We start from the raw sequence: 25,603 nt of genomic DNA, 5'->3' as shown, positions 1-25,603 counted from the left end.
CATGCAAGTCAACTAGTGTTTAACTTCTGCTATAAACTCTATCAAAACTAGATTAAACCAATCTGTCCTTTTATTTGACAAATATGTAAGTACCCACAGTATGCTGGGTATTATATTATAAACTCAATCACAAATCTTATATTATTCTAAAATAATTATAAATAACTTTTTTTAATAGAAATGACATCACTTCAATACATCTGAATTTGTATTTCCATGTATTTCTTCTGTTGCACTTACTCACCAAAGTGTAACTAGATTTGCAGTCATTGGCTATCTCCATCTCTTCCACATTATTTATGAATCCCTGCCTTTAGTCTTCCATTAATTGTTTGCAGACATCTTGTAGCCATGTTTTTATTATAAGTTACTTCACAACAGTTTTGAAGGAAGGGAGAGTATAACAAAGTTATAACTGAAATATTATTTAATGATTCTGATTCGCATAAAAATCACTGACACATATTAAAACAGTAGATCTCCGGACCCCTTGGAAGGCTTTTCTCAAAACTTCAATTTAATACCTGAGTCATGATTAAAGAAATAAACAATAGGCCAGGTGAGGTGGCTCATGCCTGTAATACCAGCATTTTGGGAGGCTGAGGTGGGTGGATGACCTGAGGTCAGGAGTTCGAGACCAGCCTGGTCAACACAGTGAAACCCTGCCTCTACTAAAAATACAAAAAAATAAAAAAATTAGCTGGATGTGGTGGCACATTACTGTATTCCCAGCTACTCGGGAGGCTGAGGCAGGAGAATCGTTTGAACCCAGGAGGCAGAGGTTCAAGCCAAGATGGTGCCACAGTACGCCAGCCTGGACGACAGACTGAGACTCTGTCTCAGAATAAATAAATAAATAATATATATGTCTCAAAATAAATAAATAAACAAATACATAAAAGAAATAAACAATAAAGCAAAAATGCAGCCTTATTAAGATGAACAAAGTTAAGTTTACCTTTGCGTTGAAGAATGCCCATATAATTTTCTACAGCACAGAGGAGAGTGATTTCAGGTTCAGAAGAAAGACTATCTGTTTAATACATTAGAGGTCAGAAGAAAAACGTCAAGGAGAGTAATTAGAATGCATGTTGTGCCTTTAGACACATTGAGATATTTACATGTATTTCAAATTTATATTTCTGAAATTAGAATGTCATTCACAGCTTAATTGAAAGATACTTGTTTTGTGTTTTATATTTATCTATGGGTGGGCACATCAAAGCCAAGGTCTAAAGTGGTTAGGGCAGGCCACTTAGAAGATGACTGGCTTGATGTCATAGAATAAAGTTAACTTAAGTGTTGCTGCTTCAAAGAAACCAAATAAAAATAAATTGTACATAAGTGTCTGCAATGTCATCACCATCTTTGTGCTCAACCTTCACAGTACAAAAAAAAATGATATTCTGATTTCCCACTGGAGAAGAAATATATAAAATAATTATCAGGTATAATGAAAACGTTTAAAAATCACATAAAATTGATTTTTTTCTCCATCTGCAGATATCTCACTTTGAAATATAATCCTCTGGTAGAATATTGATTGATAGCTTCCTCATGATGTGGTCCTTGAAGAAATAATATTAGGAGTCATGAGCATTAGAGAGTAGGTTAAAATTTTTGTGTTCTTTCTCACTGTATTTAAGAATACATGATAGGTTTCTTCAATATTATTTTAATTAATGGAGAACGCCTTCCTCTTCAGAGCTTATATTATCTATTTGAATAATATGTCTAGTTTGTGTCTTTATTCTTCCTACTGATATTTTCTGCTACCAAATCCATCATGATTTAACTACGGAATTTTGGAATATTCATCACCATTACATTTTTGATGCTCAGCACAGTGGTTAGTATAAAATATGTGTTCAATAAATATCTGTTTAACCTAAGGTTCGTAAACTTTTTCTATAAAGTTTATATTATAAATATTTTAGGTTATGCCTGGGCTTTGTCATAGTTACTCAATTCTGCTTTTGTAGTGAGAAAACAGCCAAAGACAATACATGAACAATTGAGAATATCTGTGTTTCGAGAAATCTTTACAAATATGGGTGAGGTTGACCAATGAGTTGTAATTTACCAACTGCTGGTTTAAAGAACGTCTGAATGAATAAATTATTGGTAACAAAAACAGTTCCTTAATTTCGAGAAGAAAAAAATCATGTTTGTGTTATTAGAAGGATTATTTGATAATACTTGAGGTTTAATCAAGAAAAAGATAAAGATATAATGTAGTCATACAGAGATGCTACAGTTGTCTGAAATGATAGCCTCAGAATCCAATGAGGTATATTTTGTTCATTCAGAGCCAGTTTCCTAAATTAATGATAAATAGAAACAGAGAAGATCCACAAGCACTGAGAGTGAACCCCAATCCATTTCTTGAGAAGAGCAAGGTTGTATTCTATTCAGGATCATTAAAAAAGAAATCCTGGTCTAAAGCTGGTAGAGACTGAACAAATTGAAAAATGAGATAAATTATTTTAAATATAATTTTTGTTGTGCTAATTTGTGGCCCACTCTTTTTAGAATTGCTCATAAAGAAGGCTGCCAAATTATGTAAAATATGCTGAGAAGACTTGGTCCAGTAACATTCTGGAATACAGTCTATAGCGTCCATGGTGACTACAATAGCTAATTATCCCCATATGTCACATTCTTAGCAGTAATGACATTTTAACAGATTCCAAAAGCTATGCATTCTCTTCTAAGTTCTTTACTTGGGCATGGACCATGCCCAGTGTTAAAATAGCTTTGGCTAAATAGTCCAAATTTTAGGAAAATATCTGCATGTTTAGGAGAATAGTTATGTGTGGCCTTTTATGGGTGTGATAAGCTATACCATCAAAGAAAGTATATCTTTTTGTCATATAGGCCATTACCAACAGCAGATTACACATTATATATAAGACATAGTTTAGATGGAAGCATAACAATTCCTTGGGATGCTATGCAGACTTGTCACATCAGAAAGTTTCTAATCTTAATACAGGTTATAATTAGGACACATTTATTCTTTCTTATTTCCTAGGTTATGCAAGTAAACTTGATACCTGGTCACTTGCAGGTATCAAGATACCGGGACTCAGAAAAGCATGTAACTTCTGATTAAATCATTTTTCAGGGCAGAGTGACCTTTGTGCCACTTGCTTGTAGCGAAGAAAGATAGACAGAACTTCTTCAGCTCAAAATAAACAGTTCTCTCTGAAAGTCAGTTTTCTGAGTAGTCTACATATGGGCTTTTTTGAAATGAGGTGTGAACTGCTTTCAGATTCAAACTAGTATTAATTACTACCACTGTGATACTTTTAGGGTAGGGGGGATGTATATGTTGGAGGACAGGAGAAAAATGGAGATTACCTGGAGATGAGAGATAAAAATCCTGTGTAAGGGAATTTGGACAGAGAGGTAAAACTGAATTCTTTTATTAAACACGTTCCAGAGAAACAAGAGTGAAAGCTTCAAAACATGTGAGTCTGAGAAGTATGTACTTCTCTGTCTGCGTCATTCTACTTGTTTTGTGTGTGTGTGTGAGGTTCTGTGTGTGCATGTGCACATGAGCGCGAGTAAACGGCTTTTGGGAGTAAGATTTTCCGATATTCCCCCTCAGTCTCATTTCTTATTAAGTTTCTACCTCTGAACTCAACAGCCTCTAAGAGCTATGTATATCAAAAACGTCTAGGCACCTGAATTCTGAGAGACATACAGTTTTGGCTGTACTAACAGCTATTTTACATGACATTAGATTAATCATAAGAGTCACCAAATAGTTTATTAGATACTATTTTATAATTAATATGGGATTAAGCTTGCAATAAGTGGCATAATTAACATATATGTCAACACTTCCCTCCTCTGTATGAAAAAATATTTTCAATAATAATTATGTAAAACAATAATTATAATAGTTTTCTGGATTTATTATACATTTTATAACAATTATAGAAGATATAAATATCAATTTTAAAGGCTTTCAAATTAAGTGAAAGATTTAATGTGGGAACTAAGATTTACACATCTCAAACAAAAATATTATACTTCATGGTTCATATTCTAGTTCACTGGTTTAAATTTCAAACGCCATTAAAAACTCTAGATGGTTACAAAGAATGATAGAATTGATGCAACTCAAGTTCTGTCTCTTCATCTTTCCCATAACGGTGCCAATATTTTTAACTTAGAATCAATTGTTTAAACAAAGGAATATGTAGTGCTACAGAGGTTGGAGGTACTGTGGCCAACACAAGGTTGAACAATGTTGAATTGTTATAATCTTAGTTCTAATGCAGATGTGTAAGTGAGTTCACAGATGTCATGGTATCAGACCTGATGAGACAAGAGTAATCGTCCAAATTAACATCCCTGTGGAATACACTTTTTTCTATAAAGCAAATGATAAAAACGTGCTATTTTGAAGGTTAACTAAATATTATTGAAATTCAGCAGTAAACAAAGCAACTGTTTAGAATTTGGCCAATAAAATATTTTTTCAGGAAAATACTTTATCACTGATAGCATTTAAATGTCTGGCTCATGGTGATAAAAAGCGACTGGCTTTTGGTTGAGTTCTTATTGTTTGTTAATTCTCTAGATGTGACTCATTCTTCTTTATTGTTGGCACTCAGGTTGATTATTTGTGGGAGGGATGTTTTACATCTCATATTCTGCAGAGGTGACTATTTAACCAGAATTTATTAGCTCTCCACTGAAAAGTGCCAGCTTTAAGTTAAAAAGAAGACATTTTTGGATATTATGAGCTTTGATATCAGCGAACTTAAATTTTATCTCACAAATTACTAGCTAGGTAATCAATATACTGATGGTTATTTTAAGCCATTTCTGACCTTACTTTACTAAGTGGATTGAATATGAATATACGTATATGGGTGACATGTGGGTGACAACAAAAAATGCTTGTCAAATGAACACTAAGAGGAAAATCAACTGAGATAAAGCCAAGACAAAAAGAAAGATACCTTTGAAAGAAAAATCAGATTTGTGCTCTTTCTAATCACAGACAACCAAGAAATGGAAGATTGTGCATGTGTGTCGGAGAAGAGGGTATAATTCACAAGAACCTGGTTCTAGCATGCATTCGTATTATGGCATGTATCAAGATGCATGCTTTCAATTTTTTTCTCTGCAAATGTGTGTAAGGCTGAGCGTTTTTGCCATAAGAAAATGTAGTCTGTTTTTCATTTTTCTTCTTGAGTTGTATTTAAAAAGCATGTTTGTATTTTATGACCTCCAATTGGAAGGAATTTAAGCTGCTTTGTCTATTCATATTATTTTGGGGCATTTTACACTCAGGGCTGCAAATTGTATACTTAAAATCTTTTATTGGAAAAGATGTCTTCCTTTGTTTATGAGTGCATCAATGATTATAGAAACAGGCAGCTCCATCCCAAAAGGAGTGTGCTGACCAGGATGTATAATTTGTCTCACATGCCCCAAATAGGGTCAAAACATTCATAATTTAAACCTGACTAGATGGAGTTCTCTAACTGTGTTCCATAGTAGACCCTCAGAGAAAAGTTCTGAATATGCTCTCAAATCCCATAACAACTTGAATGATGATTCCAAGTCCTTATTATAGAGAATAAAACGTTGTCAATAACCCCCCAAATTTCTTAGAGACAACCCACAAATGCTTTCTTCATGATATACTTTTACAACACTGGAATGAAAGTTTGACTTCTTCATTGTCTTTTTCTATCATATATCAGTATGAATATAATTTGGGTCAAAAATATATACGTCGACTTATACTTTAGATTGTGATATTTGTTTTGCTTTAAAAAACATATTGAACCCAATTCTCCCCATGTGTAAAAGACATATACATCCAACTACAAGGGCAAAGGTATTATAAACACAAGGATATTTATACTCCAATTTCCCTTCCCTTATTTAAAACTCAATTTAGATTCTCCTAAAAAGCAGTAGAAAAGACTTTACAGCTTAGGTTTACAAAAATGTTTTTCTGTGTACTAAACTAAAGGAAAAATAGGTAAAATAAAACTATAAAACAACACTCAACTTTAATTAGAATATGCTTATTCAGTGACCATGTTTTACACACTATGTGAATAGGGAAAAACCAAGACCTTGGCATTCTACAAATAGACTCACAGTTAGCTAGACTTAAAATGTAGATTTTATTACTCTCTCCAAGTAGAACACCAAATTATTCCTGTTAATCACAAACAGTATGCTTCCAAGCTGACCTTAGTCGTTACTTCTCTCTCAATCTCTCAGCAATTGAGTGATAGGTCTACCAAACTTCATTTGGTTGAAAGTTCTAAAATATTTTGGGATTTGTTGCCCTGTAGAAATGAAGAATTTTTAGATAAAAGACTTGTCTAAATATGTAATGAAAGTGATGTATATACACATAAAACATTACATAGGAATTCAGGGGGATTACCAACCCCTAAAACCCTGTCATCCATGCTGGTGAGAGTACTAGGAAACAGTATGGAAAGCTTGTCTATATATATATATATATATTAGTTTGTAAAGCAATTAAGTGGAAAGTTATCTCAGGCCTTTTTGCAACTATACAATATGAGAGGTTTTTGCACATAAAATTATAATTAAAAAACATTAAAATAGTCCATAATCTCGACATCCAGATAAAATAAATTGGCACAGTATTTATGCAGGTTTTCTTATCTGTATCTCTAAATAGTTATGCTTAGAGTAGTTAAACCATAAAGATGAGCAACATGTGAAGCCTCCTTTCTTATACCCTCAAATCCCTTATCAAAGATATCTACTGTTAATCATTCCTTGTGATTACTTCTAGAAATACATTTTTTGTGAGCACATCTTATTTTATTTACACAAAAAAATTTAAACAAGCTTCCATTTTCTGCCCCTGAATATCTTTGTTTAACATACCAAATATTTTCCCATATTAATACATAGAAATCTACCTCAATCTTTTAATGCCTTATTATTTCTTTTTTAAAAAACTTAATTTATTTAAGTTCCAGGATACATGTGTGGGATGTGCAGGTTTGTTTCATGGGTAAACATATGGTGGTTCGCTGCAACTATCAGCCCATCACCTAGGTATTAAGTTCAGCATCCATTAGCTATTTATTCTGATGTTGTCCTTCCACTGCATCCCCCTGACACACCCCAGAGTGTGATGTTCCCCTCCCTGTGTCCATGTGTTCTCATTGTTCAGCTCCACCTACAAATGAGAACATGCGGTGTTTGGTTTTCTGTTCCTGTGTCTGTTTGCGAGGATAATGGCTTCGAGCTCCATCCATGTCCCTGCAAAGAACATGATCTCATTCCATTTTATTAATGCCTTATTATTTCTTAATTCAGATACCTCATAATTAAATTGGTTTATATCACATAGGTGGATATGTAGACTGTTTGCAGGTTTTTTTTTTTTTTTTTGGTAGCAAAAAAATCCTGCCAGAAATATTGTTTTACATATATCTTGAAATAATTTTGTATGTAAATTTTCAGGCATCGCATTGCCGTGTGCATTTAAAAACCTACAATATGGTCAAATTGCTTTATGAAAAGGGTGAAATTTATTTTCCTCCAAGAATGTAAGGGATTGCCTATATTTCTAAACTTACCACCATTAAACATTATAACTTAATGTGTTATTCGGATAGATGAAAAGAATTGTGTCCTGCTGATTTAATTTACATTAATGTAATAAAGCCATTGACTATATTTTAACAAATTTTTTGGCATTTAGGCATTTTTCCTCAAAGTGTCCTCTCACATTTTCACATTTTATTCCTATTAACCATCTTTTCTTATTTGTTTTTATGAACATTTAATAAATTTTTTTAAAAAGTGACCTCTTTTAAGTATTACTAATACCCTTTCTAGTTTATCATTTTGTTGTTGTTGTTGTTTGTTTTTTGACATTGCACTTTTCTTACCATGTGGAGCTTTTTATTTTCTAAGTTTTATATTCTGTTTATAAAAGTCCATTCCACTAAAAAATAATTAAGTTCATTTCTTAATACTCTGTATTAGTTTTGCAGGGCTGCTGTAACAAAGCACCACAAACTTGGTCCCCTAAAACAACAAAAATGTATTTTCACACAGCTCTAGAGCACAGACATCTGAAATCATGGCATTGGCAGGGTCTTGCCCTGTGTGAAGTCCTTACCCTAGGGGAGGATCCTTCCTTGTTTCTCCCAGCTTCTGGTAGTTGCCCACAAGTTTTGATGTATTTTGCTGGTGGATACATTACTCTAATTTCCACCTCCATCATTATATGGACATTCTCTTTGCATATCTGTCTACGTTCCTTTGCTTTACTTGAAGAACACTAGTCATTGGATTATTACCCATCCTAATCGAAGATAACCTTATTTTAATTAAGCTAATTATATCTGCAAATCCCTTTTTTCATATAAGGTTACATTCTAAGCTTCAGAGTGGACATGAATTTCTAGGGGCTCACTATTCAACCCAGTGCTAATTCTTAGTTTTATTTTTTTACTTAATAATTTGGAAATTATTTTTGTTTAAGGAGTAGTTTTCAAACTTTAACATGCTTCAGAATCACCTGGAGGACTTGTTAAGATACACATAATTGGGCCCCACACCCAGAGTTTCTGATTCTAGGTTGAGATTTAAGATTGCTGGTGGTCTGGGAGCCCAATTCCTAATGAGATTAATATGTCCTGTCAGAATTCAGATATTGAAGTCCTAATCTCCAGTACGCAGAGAGGGACTGTATTTGGAAACAGAACCTTTAAAGAGGTAATGAAGGTAAAATGAAGTCATTAGGGTGGGCCCTAACCTAAAATGGCTGATGTCTTGTCTGATAAGAGAAAAGATTAGGATATTGGGGAAGACCATGAGGAAAAACCAGAAGACAGCCATCCACAAGCCTTTGAGAGTAGCTGCAGAAGAAACCGTCCCTGCTGACATCTTAATCTTGGACTTCTAGACTCCAGAATTGTAAGTCCATTTTCACATTGCTATAAAGGAATACCTGAGACTGGGTAATGTATAAAGGAACGAGGTTTAGTTCTGCAGTTCAAAGATGGCCGAATAGGAATAGCTCCAGTCTACACTTCCCAGTGTGAGTGACGCAGAAGATGGGTGATTTCTGCATTTCCAACTGAGGTACCAGTTTCATCTCACTGGGGCTTGTCGGACAGTGGGTGCAGCCCATGGAGCATGAGCCAAAGCAGGGTGGGGCATCGCCTCACCCGGGAAGCACAAGGGGTCGGGGAATTCCCTTTCATAGCCAAGGGAAGATGTGACAGATGGTACCTGAAAAATCAGGACACTCTCACCCTAATACTGTGCTTTTCCAATGGTCTTAGCAAATGGCACACCAGGAGATTATATCCCATGCCTGGCTCAGAGGGTCAAACACCCATGGAGCCTCACTCACTGCTAGCACAGCAGTCTGAGATCGAACTGCAAGGTGGCACTGAGGCTGGGGGAGGGGCATCCTCCATTGCTGAGGCTTGAGTAGGTAAAAAAACTGGCTGGAAAGCTCAAACTGGTTGGAGCCCACCGCAGTTCAAGGAGGCCTGCCTGCCTCTGCAGACTCCACCTCTTGGGGCAGGGAATAGCCGAATAAAAGAAAGCAGAAACTTCTGCAGACTTAAACATCCCAGTCTCACAGCTTTGCAGAGAGTAGTGGTCCTCCCAGCATGGAGTTTGGGATCTGAGAATGGACAGACTGCCTCCTCAAGTGGATCACTGACTCCTGAGTAGCCTAACAGAAAGGCACTTCCCAGTAGGGGCCGAGTGACACCTCATATGACTGGGTGCCCCTCCAAGATGAAGCTTCCACAAGGGAAGGATCAGGCAGCAACATTTGCCTTTCTGCAATATTTGCTGTTATGCAGCCTCCACTGGTGATACCCAGGCAAACAGGGTCTGGAGTGGACCTCCAGCAAACTCCAACAGACCTACAGCTGAGGGTCCTGACTGTTAGAAGGAAAACTAACAAACAGAAAGGACATCCACACCAAAACCCCATCTGTACATCATCATCATCAAATACCAAAGGTAGATAAAACCACAAAGATGGTGAGAAACCAGAGCAGAAAAGCTGAAAATTCTAAAAATAAGAGCACCTCTTCTCCTCCAAAGGAATGCAGCTCCTTGCCAGCAATGGAACAAAGTTGACAGAGAATAACTTTGATGAGTTGAGAGAAGAAAGTTTCAGATGATTGGTAATAACACACTTCTCAGAGCTAAAGGAGGATGTCTGAACCCACTGCAAAGAAGCTAAAAACCTCGAAAAAAGATCAGACGAATGGCTAACTAGAATAAACAGTGTAGAGAAGACCGTAAATGACCTAATAGAGCTGAAAACCATGGCATGAGAAATACGTGATGCATGCACAAGCTTCAGTAGCAGATTCAATCAACTGGAAGAAAGGGTATCAGTGATTGAAAATCAAATGAATGAAATGAAGCAAGAAGAGAAGTTTAGAGAAAAAAGAGTAAAAAGAAATGAGCAAAGCCTCCAAGAAATATGGGACTATGTGAAAAGACCAAATCTACGTCTGATTGGTGTACATGAAAGTGATGGGGAGAATGGAACCAAGTTGGAAAACACTCTGCAGGATATTATCCATGAGAACTTCCCCAATCTAAGAAGGCAGGCCAACATTCAAATTCAGGAAATACAGAGAAGGCCACAAAGATGCTCCTCGAGAAGAGCAACCCCAAGACACACAATTGTCAGATTCACCAAAGTTGAAAGAAGGAAAAAATGTTATGGGCAGCCAGAGAGAAAAGTCGGGTTACCCACAAAGGGAAGCCCATCAGACTAATGCTCATCAGACTAACAATGGATCTCTCGGCTGAAAGTCTACAAGCCAGAAGTGAGTGGGAAGCCAATATTCAACATTCTTAAAGAAAAGAATTTTCAACCCAGAATTTCATTTCCAGCCAAACTAAACGTCATAAGTGAAGGAGAAGTAAAATCCTTTACAGACAAGAAAATGCTGAGAGACTTTGTCAACATCAGGCCTGCCCTACAAGAGCTTCTGAAGGAAGCACTAAACATGGAAAGGAACAACCAGTACCAGCCACTGCAAAAACATGCCAAATTGTAAAGATCATCGATGCTAGGAAGAAACTGCATCAACTAACGAGCAAAATAACTGGCTAACATAACAAGGACAGCATCAAATTCACATATAACAATATTAACCTTAAATGTAAATGGGCTAAATGTTCCAATTAAAAGACACAGACTGGCAAACTGGATAAAGAGTCAAGACCCATCAGTGTGCTGTATTCAGGAGATCCATCTCATGTGCAGAGACACACATAGGCTCAAAAAACAAGGGATGGAGGAAGATCTACGAAGCAAATGGAAAACAAAAAAAGGAAAGGGGTGTAATCCTAGTCTCTGATAAAACAGACTTTAAACCATCAAAGATCAAAAAAGACAAAAAAAGCCATTACATAATGGTAATGGGATCAATTAAAGAAAAAGAGCTAACTATCCTAAAAATAAATACACTCAATACAGGAGCACCCAGATTCATAAAGCAAGTCCTTAAAGACCTACAAAGAGACTTAGACTCCCACACAATAATAATGGGAGACTTTAACACCCCACTGCCAATATTAGACAGATCAACAAGACAGAAACTTAAAAAGGATATCCAGGAACTGAACTCAGCTCTGCAGCAAGCAGATCTATTAGACATCTACAAAACTCTCCACCTCAAATCAACAGAATATACATTCTTCTCAGCACCACATCACACTTATTCCAAAATTGACCACATAGTTGGAAGTAAAGCACTCCTCAGCAAATGTAAAAGAACAGAAATTATGACAAACTGTCTCTCAGACCACAGTGCAATCAAACTAGAACTCAGGATTAAGAAACTCACTCAAAACCACTCAACTACATGGAAACTGAACAACCTGCTCCTGAATGACTACTGGGTACATAACAAAATGAAGGCAGAAATAAAGATGTTCTTTGAAACCAACGAAAATAAAGACACAACATACCAGAATCTCTGGGACACATTTAAAGCAGTGTGTAGAGGGAAATTTATAGCACTAAATGCCCACACAAGAAAGCAGGAAAGATCTAAAATTGACACCCTAACATCACAATTAAAAGAACTAGAGAAGCAAAAGCAAACACATTCAAAAGCTAGCAGAAGGCAAGGAATAACTAAGATCAGAGCAGAACTGAAGGAGATAGAGACACAAAAATCCCTTCAAAAAAGTCATGAATCCGGGACATGGTTTTATGAAATGATCAACAAAATTGATAGAACGCTAGCAAGACTAATAAAGAAGAAAAGAGAGAAGAATTAAATGGATGAAATAAAAATTGTTAAAGGGAATATCACCACTAATCCCACAGAAATACAAACTACTGTCAGAGAATACTATAAACACCTCTACGCAAATGAACTAGAAAATCTAGAAGAAATGGATAAATTCCTGGACACATACACCCTTCCAAGACTAAACCAGGAAGAAGTTGAATCCCTGAATAGACCAATAACAGGCTCTGAAATTGAAGCAATAATTAATAGCCCACCAACCAAAAAAAATCCAGGGCCAGATGGATTCACAGCCAAATTCTACCAGAGGTACAAGGAGGAGTTCTTATCATTCCTTCTGAAACTCTCCCAATCTGTAGAAAAAGAGGAATTCCTCCCTAACTCATTTTATGAGGCCAGCATCATCCTGATACTAAAGTCTGGCAGAGACACAACAAAAAAAGATAATTTTAGAGCAATATCCCTGATGAACATTGATGCAAAAATCCTCAATAAAATACTGGCAAACCAAATCCAGCAGCACATCAAAAAGCTTATCCACCATGACCAAGTGAGCTTCATCCCTGGGATGCAAGGTTGGTTCAACATACGCAAATCAATAAACGCAATCCATCATATAAATAGAACCAAAGTCAAAAAGCACATGATTATCTCAATAGATGCAGAAAAGGCATTTGACAAAATTCAACAGCCTTTCATGCTAAAAACTCTCAATAAATTAGGTATTGATGGGATGCATCTCAAAATAATGAGAGCTATTTATGACAAACCCACAGCCAATATCATACTGAATGGGCAAAAACTGGAAGCATTCCCTTTGAAAACTGGCACAAGACAGGGATGCCCTGTCTCACCACTCCTGTTCAACATAGTGCTGGAAGTTCTGGCCAGGGCAAACAGGCAGGAGAAAGAAATAAAGGGTATTCAATTAGGAAAAGAGGACATCAAATTGTCCCTGTTTGCAGATGATATGATTGTATATTTAGAAAACCCCTTGTCTCAGCTCCAAATCTCCTTACACTGATAAGCAGTGTCAGCAAAGTCTCAGGATACAAAATCAATGTGCAAAAATCACCAGCATTCTTATACACCAATAAGAGACAAACAGAGCGCCAAATCATGAGTGAACTCCCATTCACAATTGCTTCAAAGAAAATAAAATCCCTAGGGATACAACTTACAAGGGATGTGAAGGACCTCTTCAAGAACTACAAACCACTGCTCAATGAAATAAAAGAGGACACAAACAAGTGGAAGAACATTCCATGTTCATGGATAGGAAGAATCAATATCATGAAAATGGCCATACTACCCAAGGTAATGTATAGATTTAATGCCATCCCCATTAAGCTACCAATGACTTTTTTCACAGAATTGGAAAAAGCTACTTTAAAGTTCATATGGAACCAAAAATGAGCCTGCATGGCCAAGACAATCCTAAGTCAAAAGAACAAAGCTGAAGGCATCACGCTACCTGACTTCAAACTATAGTACAAGGCTACAGTAACCAAAACAGCTTGGTACTGGTACCAAAACAGAGATGTAGACCAATGGAACAGAACAGAGCCCTCAGAAATAATACCACACATCTACAACCATCTGATCTTTGACAAACCTGACAAAAACAAGAAATGGGGAAAGGATTCCCTATTTAATAAATGATGCTGGGAAAACTGGCTAACCATATGCAGAAAACTGAAACTGTATCCCTTCGTTACACCTTACACAAAAATTAATTCAAGATGGATTGAAGTCTTAAATGTTAGACCTAAAAACCATAAAAGCCCTGGAAGAAAACCTAAGGAATACAATTCAGGACATAGGCACGGGCAAGGACTTCGTGTCTAAAACACCAAAAGCAATAGCAACAAAAGCCAAAATTGACAAATGGGATCTAATTAAACTAAAGAGCTTCTGCACAGCAAAAGAAACTACCATCAGAGTGAACAGGCAACTTACAGAATGTGAGAAAATTTTTGCAGTCTAGTCATCTGACAAAGGGTTAATATCCAGAACCTACAAAGAACTCAAACAAATTTACAAGAAAAAAATAAACAACTCCATCAAAAAGTGGGCAAAGGATATGAACAGACACTTCTCAAAAGAAGACATTTTTGTAGCCAAAGGACACATGAAAAATTGGTCATCATCACTGGCCATCAAAGAAATGCAAATCAAAACCACAATGAGATACCATCTCACACCAGTTAGAATGGTGATCAGTAAAAAGTCAGGAAACCACAGGTGCTGGAGAGGATGTGGAGAAACGGGAACACTTTTACACTGTTGGTGGGACTGTAAACTACTTCAACCATTGTGGAAGACGTTGTGGCGATTCCTCAAGGATCTAGAAGTAGAAATACCATTTGACCCAGCCATCCCATTACTGGATATATACCCAAAGGATTATAAATCATGCTGCTATAAAGACACATGCACACGTATGTTTATTGCAGCACTATTCACAATAGCAAAGACTTGGAACCAACCCAAATGTCCATCACTGACAGACTGGATTAAGAAAATGTGGCACACATACACCATGGAATACTATGCAGCCATAAAAAGCATGAGTTCATGTCTTTTGTAGGGACATGGATGAAGCTGGAAACCACCATTCTCAGGAAACTATCACAAGGACAAAAAAACCAAACACCGCATGTTCTCACTCACAGGTGGGAATTGAACAATGAGAACACTTGGACACTGGAAGGGAAACATCACACACCGGGGCCTGTTGTGGGGTTGGGGGTAGGGAGGAGGGATAGCATTAGATGATATCCCTAATACAAATGACGAGTTAATGGGTGCAGCACACCAACATGGCACATGTATATATATATGTAACAAACCTGCCCTTTGTACACATATGCCCTAGAACGTAAAGTACAACAAAAAAAATAAAACAAAATAATTAAAGGAAAGAGGTTTAATTGACTTATAGTTCTGCATGGCTGGGAAGGCCTCAGGAAACTTCACAATCATGGTAGAAAAGGAAGAGGCATGTCTTACATGGCAGCAGATGAGAGAGCAAGTGTGTGTCAGCTACGGAAAAAGTGCAATTTATAAAACCATCAGATCTTCTGAGAATTTCACTCGGTATCACAAGAACAGCATGGGGGAAACCACTCCAATAATCCAATCACTTTCCAACAGATCTCTCCCTAAACACCTGGAAATTATAATTCAAGATGAGATTTGGGTGGGGACATAAAGTCTAGCTATATCACCTTCTTTCCCCACTGGTTTGCATCCTTGTAGTAAATCAAAATCCCATATTTATTATCATTTATTTTGGCCTCTATTGTGCTCCATTAAACCACTTTGTATTTATGCAGCTCCAAAGTACTTTAATATGTTGACACAATGTGAGTTTAATATATTAATATGTCAAAAGTTTTGAAATTTGTATGATATTTCAATATCTAGCCAGATTATTCCCTTTTCACCAATCTTCTCAGAATTGTTTTAGATATTTCCATCTCCTTTTCAAATGGGGACTTGATAACATTTGCTTTTGTTATTTAATTATAATCACATTTCATATACATATGAGTTTGGAATGAATTAATATTTATAAACTTCCTATCCAAGAATGCATTCTATTTTTGCATTTACTTAAATACAATTTTACATCATTTCATATATTTTTGTGTAGATTTCCCTATATGTCTTGAATATTGTTATGTTTATTTGAATGTATTATTACTCTGTGTGTGAGGAGCAGTGCAAATGGGATTTTTCTCTTCTATTGCACCCCATATATGTTTCCTTTTTTTACATGAATATGATTACATTTAATGACTTCTATTATTATTTCTAACATTTTTTAGTTGACTGGAGATTTCTAGATAGACAATTACATCATCTTAGATGTTTTGATCACCCAATTCAATATTGATCACTTTAATATTTTCTATTGTCAATTTGTGCTGGCTTGTTATATCAATTGGTATTTTTAAGTGAAGCAATAGTGGCTTATTCTGGTTTCTTTAATCAGAAAACGATTTTAGATGATAAAATACCTGGAAGAGTAACAGAAGACTGTCAGCAAAAACCAAAGCAAAATCATGTCCTGCAATCTTTTTGGTGACAACCTTGCTGCCAGTCCTCTACATAAATGCCAAGACAAGCATCACCTATCCTGCCAGCACTTGATAAAGCACCTCTGAGCCTGGCATGGCTAGTTTGCTGCCACTGCCTGCACACCCTCCTTCCTTGATTTTCAACACTCCTGACTTCTTTGCATGGCAAAGCTTCAGTCAAAGTCATATGCCTTTTTTCTATGGGCCATAAGGACCCAGAAAGTGAGAAACTGGCTCTACCAGTGAGATGAGCTCTGCATAATCGGATGCCAGAGCTCTGGACAAAAATGGTAAGTGACTATTACATTAGTACTTCCAGATCAAGGTTAACTAAATGTGCTAATAGGGGGTGTTATGAGCTACCTCCCTCCCCCTACTCTTTGATTGTTTTTGGTTCTTGGCTCCAATAGAGTAGTTAAATTTTTATCATGAAAAATCATGCTAACTTAAGATGACATATATATATGGGTATATATATACACACACACACGTATATATAAAATATATATAGACTTATCAATTATGTATTGCATTAATTGATTTCCTATTATTGAGTAATTCTTATATTTTTGTTATAAACTTCCTATCATCCTAAGGAGCTATTGTTTTCATCTACCACTGACACCCATATTTCCATTTGAAAATGTCGGATTAAAAATAAATATTCATTTGAGAGATTGGTCGGTATTATCTGTGTTGTATTTGTCACATATTATATCAGTGTTTACCTGACTTCAAAAAAAAAAAAGATATAATTATTTCACTGTAATATAATACAGTGTGAAATTTGTTTATCAAGTAAAACTACAAAGAAATTTTTGTGTTAAACCACTTATTTGGAAATTTTGTGCATATGTTTTAGTGTTTAATTGTAGTTTATTTTTATTTTCACAGAAAATAATAAAATTTAGTTTAAAAATTTATGCAGAGCTTTAAAATAATTCCATTGTTATTTTTTAACTTTTCTCAAGATCTATGATTAGTATTCTATTATTTCTAATTTAGAAATTTTTTGTTTTGCCCTTTATTCTTAATTAGTATCTTTTATGATCTATTATAGTTTCTTTCCAAATAATTAACTCTTCCTCTAGTTCCAACTACTGGGAGACTGAGTTGGAAGGATTACTTGATCCCAGGAGTTTGAGTCCAGCCTAGCCAACATAGAAAGACCCCATCTCTAATAAAAAAAATAAACTAAAAAATATTTTTTAAACGACCTATTCTTAATGCTATTTTTTCTGTTTCTTAATGAATAGATTTATAAATTTATCATCAACTTCTTTCTACAGAATTATAACTGCATTCTATAGGTAATTTTTAAGGCTATCTTCTTGATTCAGTCACTGAATTGATTCACTGTAATTTGTCTGGTTCTGTAATACATTTTCTTCTGTGGTATAGCTTTAGCTATACTATGTAGGTTTCGATATGCTTAATTAATTTATACTAATTTTGCAATTTGGGTTTTGATTTCTTCTTTAACCTTGGGATTGCTTGAAATGTATCTTGACAGATTGTTTTTGTTTATACTTTTGTTATTAATTTTAAGAATTTTTATAATGAAAGTGTCTGCAGTACCCACATTTTGGGAAATATATGAACATTTACATTATGTCCTAAAGTATGATCAATTAACAAAATATTTTATGGATACCGTAAAATAACATAAAGCTTCTCTCTTTGAAAGATGTAGAACTTGATTTGAACATTATTATAAATATATTTAAATAAAATAAATCTATAAATGAATATAAATATAGCATACTATATATAAATAAATATATACATTTAGAAATGCTACATATTTTTTGTTGTTTTGTTTTCTAGCACTTTTTAGATGTAAATTAATATCTGTTTTCTATTGATTTTTAATGTATTTTCTACATTTCATTATTTAGGTACTGTGATGCTTTGTTATTTGTTGGATAAAGATTTATTATTAGAGTTGTAACCTCATCGTATGTTCTTTTGGCCTCATTAACTTTTTTTGTATTAAACTTTCTTTGAAATCAATAATATTTCTATAACTTTTTTCTTAAAATAATTCCTTTGCTGTAAATCTGTCCATCTTTTTACTTTTAAGCTTTCTTAAGCAGTTTTTGTCTTTACATGTTTTATATACAATATAGGACAAATTAAGCAGTTAAGCAGTTTTTATCTTTACATGTTTTATATACAATATAGGACAAATTAGACATTTTTGAACCAATTTAAATCTTTTTATATTAAGTTAGGATGTTTTTTGCCTTTTTGCCTTCAGGTTTTTATGTGATTATGCTTTAGCATCAAGTTTTCAAACATTTGCCAATTAAAATTTTATTTCCATGTAAATTCATCTTCAGATATACAAATATACGTTTTTTCCAGTGTTCAATCTGCTTCTCCTGTTCATTTTTTTTTTTTTTTTGACGGAGTTTCACTCTTGTTGCCCAGGCTGGAGTGCAATGGCACGATCTTGGCTCACTGCAACCTTTGCCTCCCAGGTTCATGTGATTCTCCTACCTCAGCCTCCCGAGTAGCTGGGATTACAGGCATGCGCCACCACACCCAGCTAATTTTTGTATTTTTAGTAGAGACGGGGTTTCACCATGTTGGCCAACATGGTCTCAATCTCTTGACCTCGTGATCTGCCTGCCTTGGCCTCTCAAAGTGCTGGGATTACAGGTGTGAGCCACCACACCCGGCCCGCTTCTCCTGTTCTTAATCTTGTTCTTCTTCCTTTTGTCTTTTACATCTATTGTTTATGACAAAATTTTGATGTCATGTTATTTTCAAAAAGGAATAATAATTTCTAATTACATCTTCATTTTTAAAGATGTTTCCCTTAAATTTGAATATCAAACTGTATAAATAGGTTTCAGTTACTACTATTTTTTCCTTCAGAATGTTGTTGATGCTGTTGTTAAGAAGTTTGAGCTAGTGTATCATAGCAACCTCCCTCTTCCTCTTTCCATCCCATCTTTTTTAAGTTCCTGAATTTTTTTTGCTTTAAAATTTAAATTTTTTTCCTTGATTTTGAAACCCAGAAATATATCTTGTGTGATCATCTTGTATCTTTTGTTTTTCCTGTTGTATGGAATTTTGTTTATTTCTTTTTAAATTAGTGATTTGGATTATTGGCAAATTTTATTCTAGTCTATCTTTGCCTATTCCATTATTCCATTCTAATTTTTCATTTTCCATATCAGTTGTTTTCTGAAGAACCACTGATCCTGTTGATGTTCAACCAACTTTGTCCTCCTTATCCAAGGATTTGGTCCAAGAGAGAGAAAAGTTCATTGCCCATTTATTCTTTTTGTTTGTTAATTTGTTGTTGTTGTGAAGAGGAGATGAGAAAGGTAAAGTGAGAGGGAGATATTGAAACTTAAATGATTCTTAACCTCAAAGTTGAAAAGCTTTGGAAATCTGGTTTGATGCTTTTAATTTTCAAAGCAGAACACTGAAATTAAAAATTTAAGTGATTGAACCAATGACACACACTTTGAGGAAAACATTTGGAAAATTTAGATGAAGTATACTATGTTGTTTGTTGCACAATTTGCAATTAACAAATTTTCACTTCCTTTATCTTCTAAAAAAGGATTTATAAAACTTATTTCATATATTTCATGTGATTCTACCTGGAATAGTATATATTATTTTATTAGCATAAGACATAACCTATAATTAGGGTTCTATAAAAACTATTATAATATGAAAGTGTGGAGGAGGGAAATGCTATTGAAATATTGGCATATCACTACTCTAAGACTAATGCATATTCTTTTCATGTGAGATGAAAATATAGCCTTATTCAATTATTCATTTAACTAAAAGTGGTCACTTGGCATCTCACATATCACTCACTGTTTCTTTGTTTTGCCTCATGTTGCATTTTCCTGCTAAGCATACTATGCAATCTCTTCTTTGTTAATGTGCTAAAATCATTTCTATCAAAATTAAAGTCAAGACATCCCTACACACAGCAATCTTCACGACTCACCTTTGTCAATGCAGCTTGTATTACCTGGCAGAATTCTAATTTGTTTCTATTATCTAGGTGTATGTTTTCATGCTTGCTTTCTCTTCCTGAAAATATTTTAAGTTCTTTAAGACTAGAAACTCTGTATTCTCATTTTGTATCCCTCAAGTGCCTAGTACAATGCAGTCTGTATTGTTAGTATTTGTCAAATGCTTCTGGAAGAAGGAATACCCAGTTCCGCCACTTTCTTTCCCACAGATTTTGCCCTCTCACTAGCTACATGATAATAAGGCACTGAGTAAATTAGCATTTTTATGTAGTTTTTTTTTTTTTTAATATATATATACAGTTAAAGACAGAACATTCAGTAGTTTTATATAGCATCTGTGCTGTTCAGAATCTCCCTTTCGTTAAATTTCTCTCTGTGCCACAACAGGTAAAGAATATCTCAGGGTGAGTTATTTTCATCCCTTTTTGGCTATATGGAATGCTCCTTAAGAGTCAATTAATTTTTTTTATCCAAAACATTTAGTTGGAAATTGTTAAATTTCCAAATTGTAAGGCAGTTATTGACTTTGTTGACTCTTGACTTCATGACTTCATGTAGGGTTCATAGCATAGTCAGGAAATTTGAGGTGTGACCATGTAGCTTTAAGTTAGAGTACCCTTTTCAATCTAGATGTGTTTTAATTTATGTTTTGGTTTACTTTATAATATATACCTCCAAATTAACTCTAAAATTCAAAAATTATAGGGCACATTATATTTATCTGTCAACTGAAATTTTATCTCTTAGTGAAAAAAAATCCAAGATTGGTTCAGAAAATTTGGCCTTTAAACAGGATCATACTGACTTTCATGGGATTAATAATTCATATGTTTTATCGCATTTGGGGCATTTCAGTAAGTCCATTATACCTATATTTTCTGTGCAGTCAGTAAATTTTGTAGCTCTTAAAACCCATGAAATGAAATATAGGTTTGAAAAGCCATAACACTATCAATACATTAATATTTATGTAGCTCTTTTCATGACAAACATTCTAAAATGCGCTCCAGTAAAATAAAGTGAAATAAAGCATGAAGAGAATGTGGATGATTACAAGTCAAAAGGTTGCTTTAAAAGAGAAATCAAATGAATCTGTTTGACAAAGTGATTGACCAGTTTACACCAAAGATAGCAACTCTACTTAGGTGACCTCTTAGCTTGGGAAGCTAGAGGGTCAGAGGCAGCCCTTCAACAATGAAGCAAGTGTTATAATTAACAAGTCAAATTCAGCAAGGCCTTTCTAATCACTCAGATAAGACAGCTTCATTCCTATTGGACTATCAAATAACCAGGACTTCAGCCAATGGGCCATTTTCATAACTCTATTAATGTGAGTTTGCAGTTCTAAATATAAATAAGGGTAAATAAGCTGATAAAATGCAGTCATAAAATATCTTTAATTTATTGTGGGCTTCTTCACACATCACAGAAACAAATTATTGATATAAATTGTGCTAATTTCTTTCTATGATGAGGTCATTCATGAGTAAAAGATAAATCTAGAGGACAAATGCCCTTTAATGCCTACCTACTGCTTCTCTAAATGTGGGTTGTCTTCACCTAATTTACTGTGAAAATGAACGATGCTATGCAAAGATATTCTTCACTTTAAGACTGTTTAGTTTAAAATGATGGGAAAGCAGGGGGAATAGGTGGAATAATAACATAGGATGTTGTTGAAGTATATAATCACAAACAAACAGTCAAGAAAGAGCCTGGAAGGCCATGTGATCCTGAAATACTGTTGTTGTAACATTTTGAACTACCAATATTCTTCCAATGACTATGGAAACTTATTTTTTTCCCTAGGTATGCCTCATCACCCTGCAAAAAAAGTTACTTTAAAGATATATTACTGATTTCCCCCCCCTGGATCTGAGAAGCCTTAGGAAAAAGATGACCATTATCCATTCATTTTAGCTACATATTCATTCATGTTATGAAGAAGTACAGGAATGAGAAATAACCAAGAGTGATCATCACACTTATGATACTGTCATATTCCACTAAGGATCAGTGTTCTTCTAACATAATTACACACTGTAGTAATAAAATCTATTGGCTTAATGCTCTCCCTTTCTTGGGGCCCAGCATTCCTAAATGAAAAGAACATTCATGATAAGTAATACTTTCCTTTTTTTTTTTTTAATTTGACATGGAATCTCGCTCTGTTGCCAGGGCTGGAGTGCAGTGGTGCAATCTCAGCTCACTGCAACCTCTGCCTCAATTCTCCTGCCTCAGCCTCCTGAGTAGCTGGGATTACAGGCACCTGCCACCAAGCCTGGCTAGTTTTTGTATTTTTAGTAGAGACAGGGTTTTACCATGTTGGCCAAGCTGATCTTGAACTCCTGACCTCAGGTGATCCACCTGCCTCGGGCTCCAAAAGTGCTGGGATTACAGGCCTCTGAAAGTGCTGGAATCGCGCCTGGCAGATAAGTAATAATTTTCTAATTAAAATAAGGCTTAGTTCTCTCTATGATGTCCTTATAGTGATTCTCTGTTCCATTGAGAATTCCCTTGTCTGACTCTAATATTTCAAAGCTCTACATGGCTTTTAAGATAAAGTATACCCTGATCTGGATCCTTCATGACTTTTCAGCTTCATGTGCTATCACTCAATTACTCACATGTTATGTTCTGGAATACCTTGAGATGCCTTCCTGACCCTGCCTTCCTAACTTCTATTTTCCTTATTTAAGACTTAATTGAGGCATCACCTCTTCTTGAGATATTTTATAACATTTCTTTCCTGTCGTGGGAAGTCAGGGACCTCAAACAGAGGTACCGGCTGAAGCCACGGCAGAAGAACACAAATTGTGAAGATTTCATGAGCAATTTATCACTTCCCCAATCAATACTCTTATAATGTCCTATGCCTGTCTTTACTTTAATCTCTTAATCCCGTCATCTTCGTCAGCTGAGGATGTATGTTGCCTCAGGACCCTGTGATGATTGCGCTAACTGCACAAATTGTTTGTAAAACATGTGTGTTTGAACAAAATGAAATCTGGACATCGTAGAAAAGAAAAGGATAACAGCGATTTTCAGTGAACAAGGGAGATAATCATAAGGTCTGACTTCCTGTAGGGCTGAGCAGAACAGAGTCATATTTCTCTTCTTGCAGAAAGCGAATGGGAGAAATATCGCTGAATTCTTCTCCCAGCAAGGAATAACTCTGGAAAACGAGTGTATTCCCAGGAGTAGGTCTATTGACAACTGCTCTGGGAGTGTCTGTCTTATGCGATTGAAGATAAGGGATGAAATATGCCCTGGTCTCTTGCAGTGCCCTCAGGCATAATAGGATTGGGAAATTCCAGGCTGGTAAATTCTAGTCGGACTGGTTGTCTGCTCCCACACCCTGTTTCCTGTTAAGATGCTTATCAAGAGAATACTTGCCCAGTGGGACATGGAACCTCATCAGTAATTCTAATTTCACCCTGGCCTTATGATCTTGCTCTGCCCTTGTGCCCTTGTGATCTTTTATTGCCCTTTGAAGCATGTGATCTTGGTGACTTACTCCCTGTTCATACCCCCAGTCCCTTTTGAAATCCCTAATAATAACTGGCTGGTTTTGCAGCTCAAGGGGCATCACAGAAACTGCCGACATGTGATGTCACCCTCAGAGGCCCAGCTGTAAAATTTCTCTGTTTGTACTCTTTCTCTTTATTTCTCAGACCAGCCAACATTTAGGGAAAATAGAAGAGAACCTACATTGAAATATTGGGGCTGGTTCCCCCAATACTTTCCTTTCTTTGAACCTGAGACAGTGACCCACTTGGGTAGGTATTACCACAATGCCTTATGTTTTCCTGTATCACTATGTTATTATTATAATTAACCAAGTCACAGAATGTGAACATTAGAAAGTAGACACTTGGGTTAATTTACCTCTGCCTTCTAAACACCTGTGAGACTTCATGACATTTAGTAGAAGCTCAAAAATTATTTGAAGGAATAAATAATGTCACCAGGCAAACAGTTTAACTTTACATAGGTGCTATGCAGGAAAAACTCAATTGCATCTGAGTGGCCTGTCCAGAGATCCAGAGACAGTCATTCTCTTCTTATAAATAACCACCTACAACTTGTAGCATTGCCAGGTGTTTGTATCTGGCCCCTAAAATTAAAGAAGTCCAAGTTTCTGCCCGAAAAGAGTATATATTAGAACCATTAGATAACCCAAAGGGACTGTTTGAGAATTAAATTAAGAAACAAAACAAAACAAAATTAAAAATTGGGTAAAATACATCTATGTGAGATGTATTTGGCTAAAAGGTCTGCTAATGTCATGAAATTTGTGGATCCCAGGCTTTTTGCTGGGCTATCAAAACACTTGCTTATAAAACCAGAATGCAGTTAAGCTTCCTTTTTAGATAATTATATCCTTTTTCATCCCAAATTATAGACTTACTAGTTCAACATCTATTCCTTCTAAAACGCTTTGCTAGATAAATTATAAGCCTGAGTTTTTCAAGCAAGCAAGTATTTTTTTTTTAAAAGCATAGATTTTTGACACAGGTATTCCACTATTCACCTCTATTTTACACTTTACCACCTTGAGGAGTAATTGTTGGTATTAACATGATAGTTTACAGCTTTAATTGAGACACCTTCCCTTCCCCATACACCATTCATCATGGATAGAAAGCAGATAGGGGCTGAGGCCTTGGGCTGGTGACATTCATATAGAACCTACAGTTAACATTTGCAGTGCTTTTGAGACCTTAATTTCTGGATCTTTTGCATCTGAATTATCTAGGATGATTGTTAAAAAGTGGACATTGTAACCCTTCCAGAAACTAAAGCAATCTTAATTTCTGAGTGTGAGCCAAGAAATACACATTTTAATCAGTTAATTTAAAAAATGTATCACTGATCGAGAAAGGTGGGCTCTGTTATAACTTCTTTCAGTAGGATATATTGTGAATGTCTTATTTTGACATGAATTTATCATTCAATAAATATTTATTGACAATTTTACTATGTGTTAGACTGCTTTCGTAGTGGAGGAAATGAAGGTGAGAAAAGGAATTAAGAAGATTTGGGTGTAAGGGATTGCCAGACAACATACAGAAAAACAACTAGTTGTAAACAAGGATTATGCCTTTCCCTTCACTCTGAAGTACCAGAAACAAAGCATTTTCTTCTGTGTAGACAGCAACTTTTTAATACCAGACTAGAAACAGTCTTCATAGCAGAAAAGATCACATATCAACTCTTCCAA

At 35.4% G+C, this 25,603-nt stretch overlaps 1 long non-coding RNA gene across 1 annotated transcript in view; it reads left to right on the top strand.

Moving 5' to 3' along the window:
- Positions 1-2,728: 2,728 nt before the first annotated feature.
- LOC126956425 (uncharacterized) overlaps positions 2,729-25,603 on the top strand; it is a 39,550-nt gene continuing 16,675 nt past the window's right edge. Inside the window, exon 1 of the long non-coding RNA XR_007726332.1 lies at positions 2,729-3,473. This is a non-coding gene — a long non-coding RNA (uncharacterized LOC126956425). The remainder of the gene's footprint in view (positions 3,474-25,603) is intronic.

Source organism: Macaca thibetana, chromosome 6 (genome assembly GCF_024542745.1).
Source record: "Macaca thibetana thibetana isolate TM-01 chromosome 6, ASM2454274v1, whole genome shotgun sequence".
NCBI classification, from domain to species: domain Eukaryota; kingdom Metazoa; phylum Chordata; class Mammalia; order Primates; family Cercopithecidae; genus Macaca; species Macaca thibetana.
The sequence above is the reverse complement of the archived record's forward strand: the minus strand, read 5'-3'. Positions and strand labels throughout refer to the sequence as shown.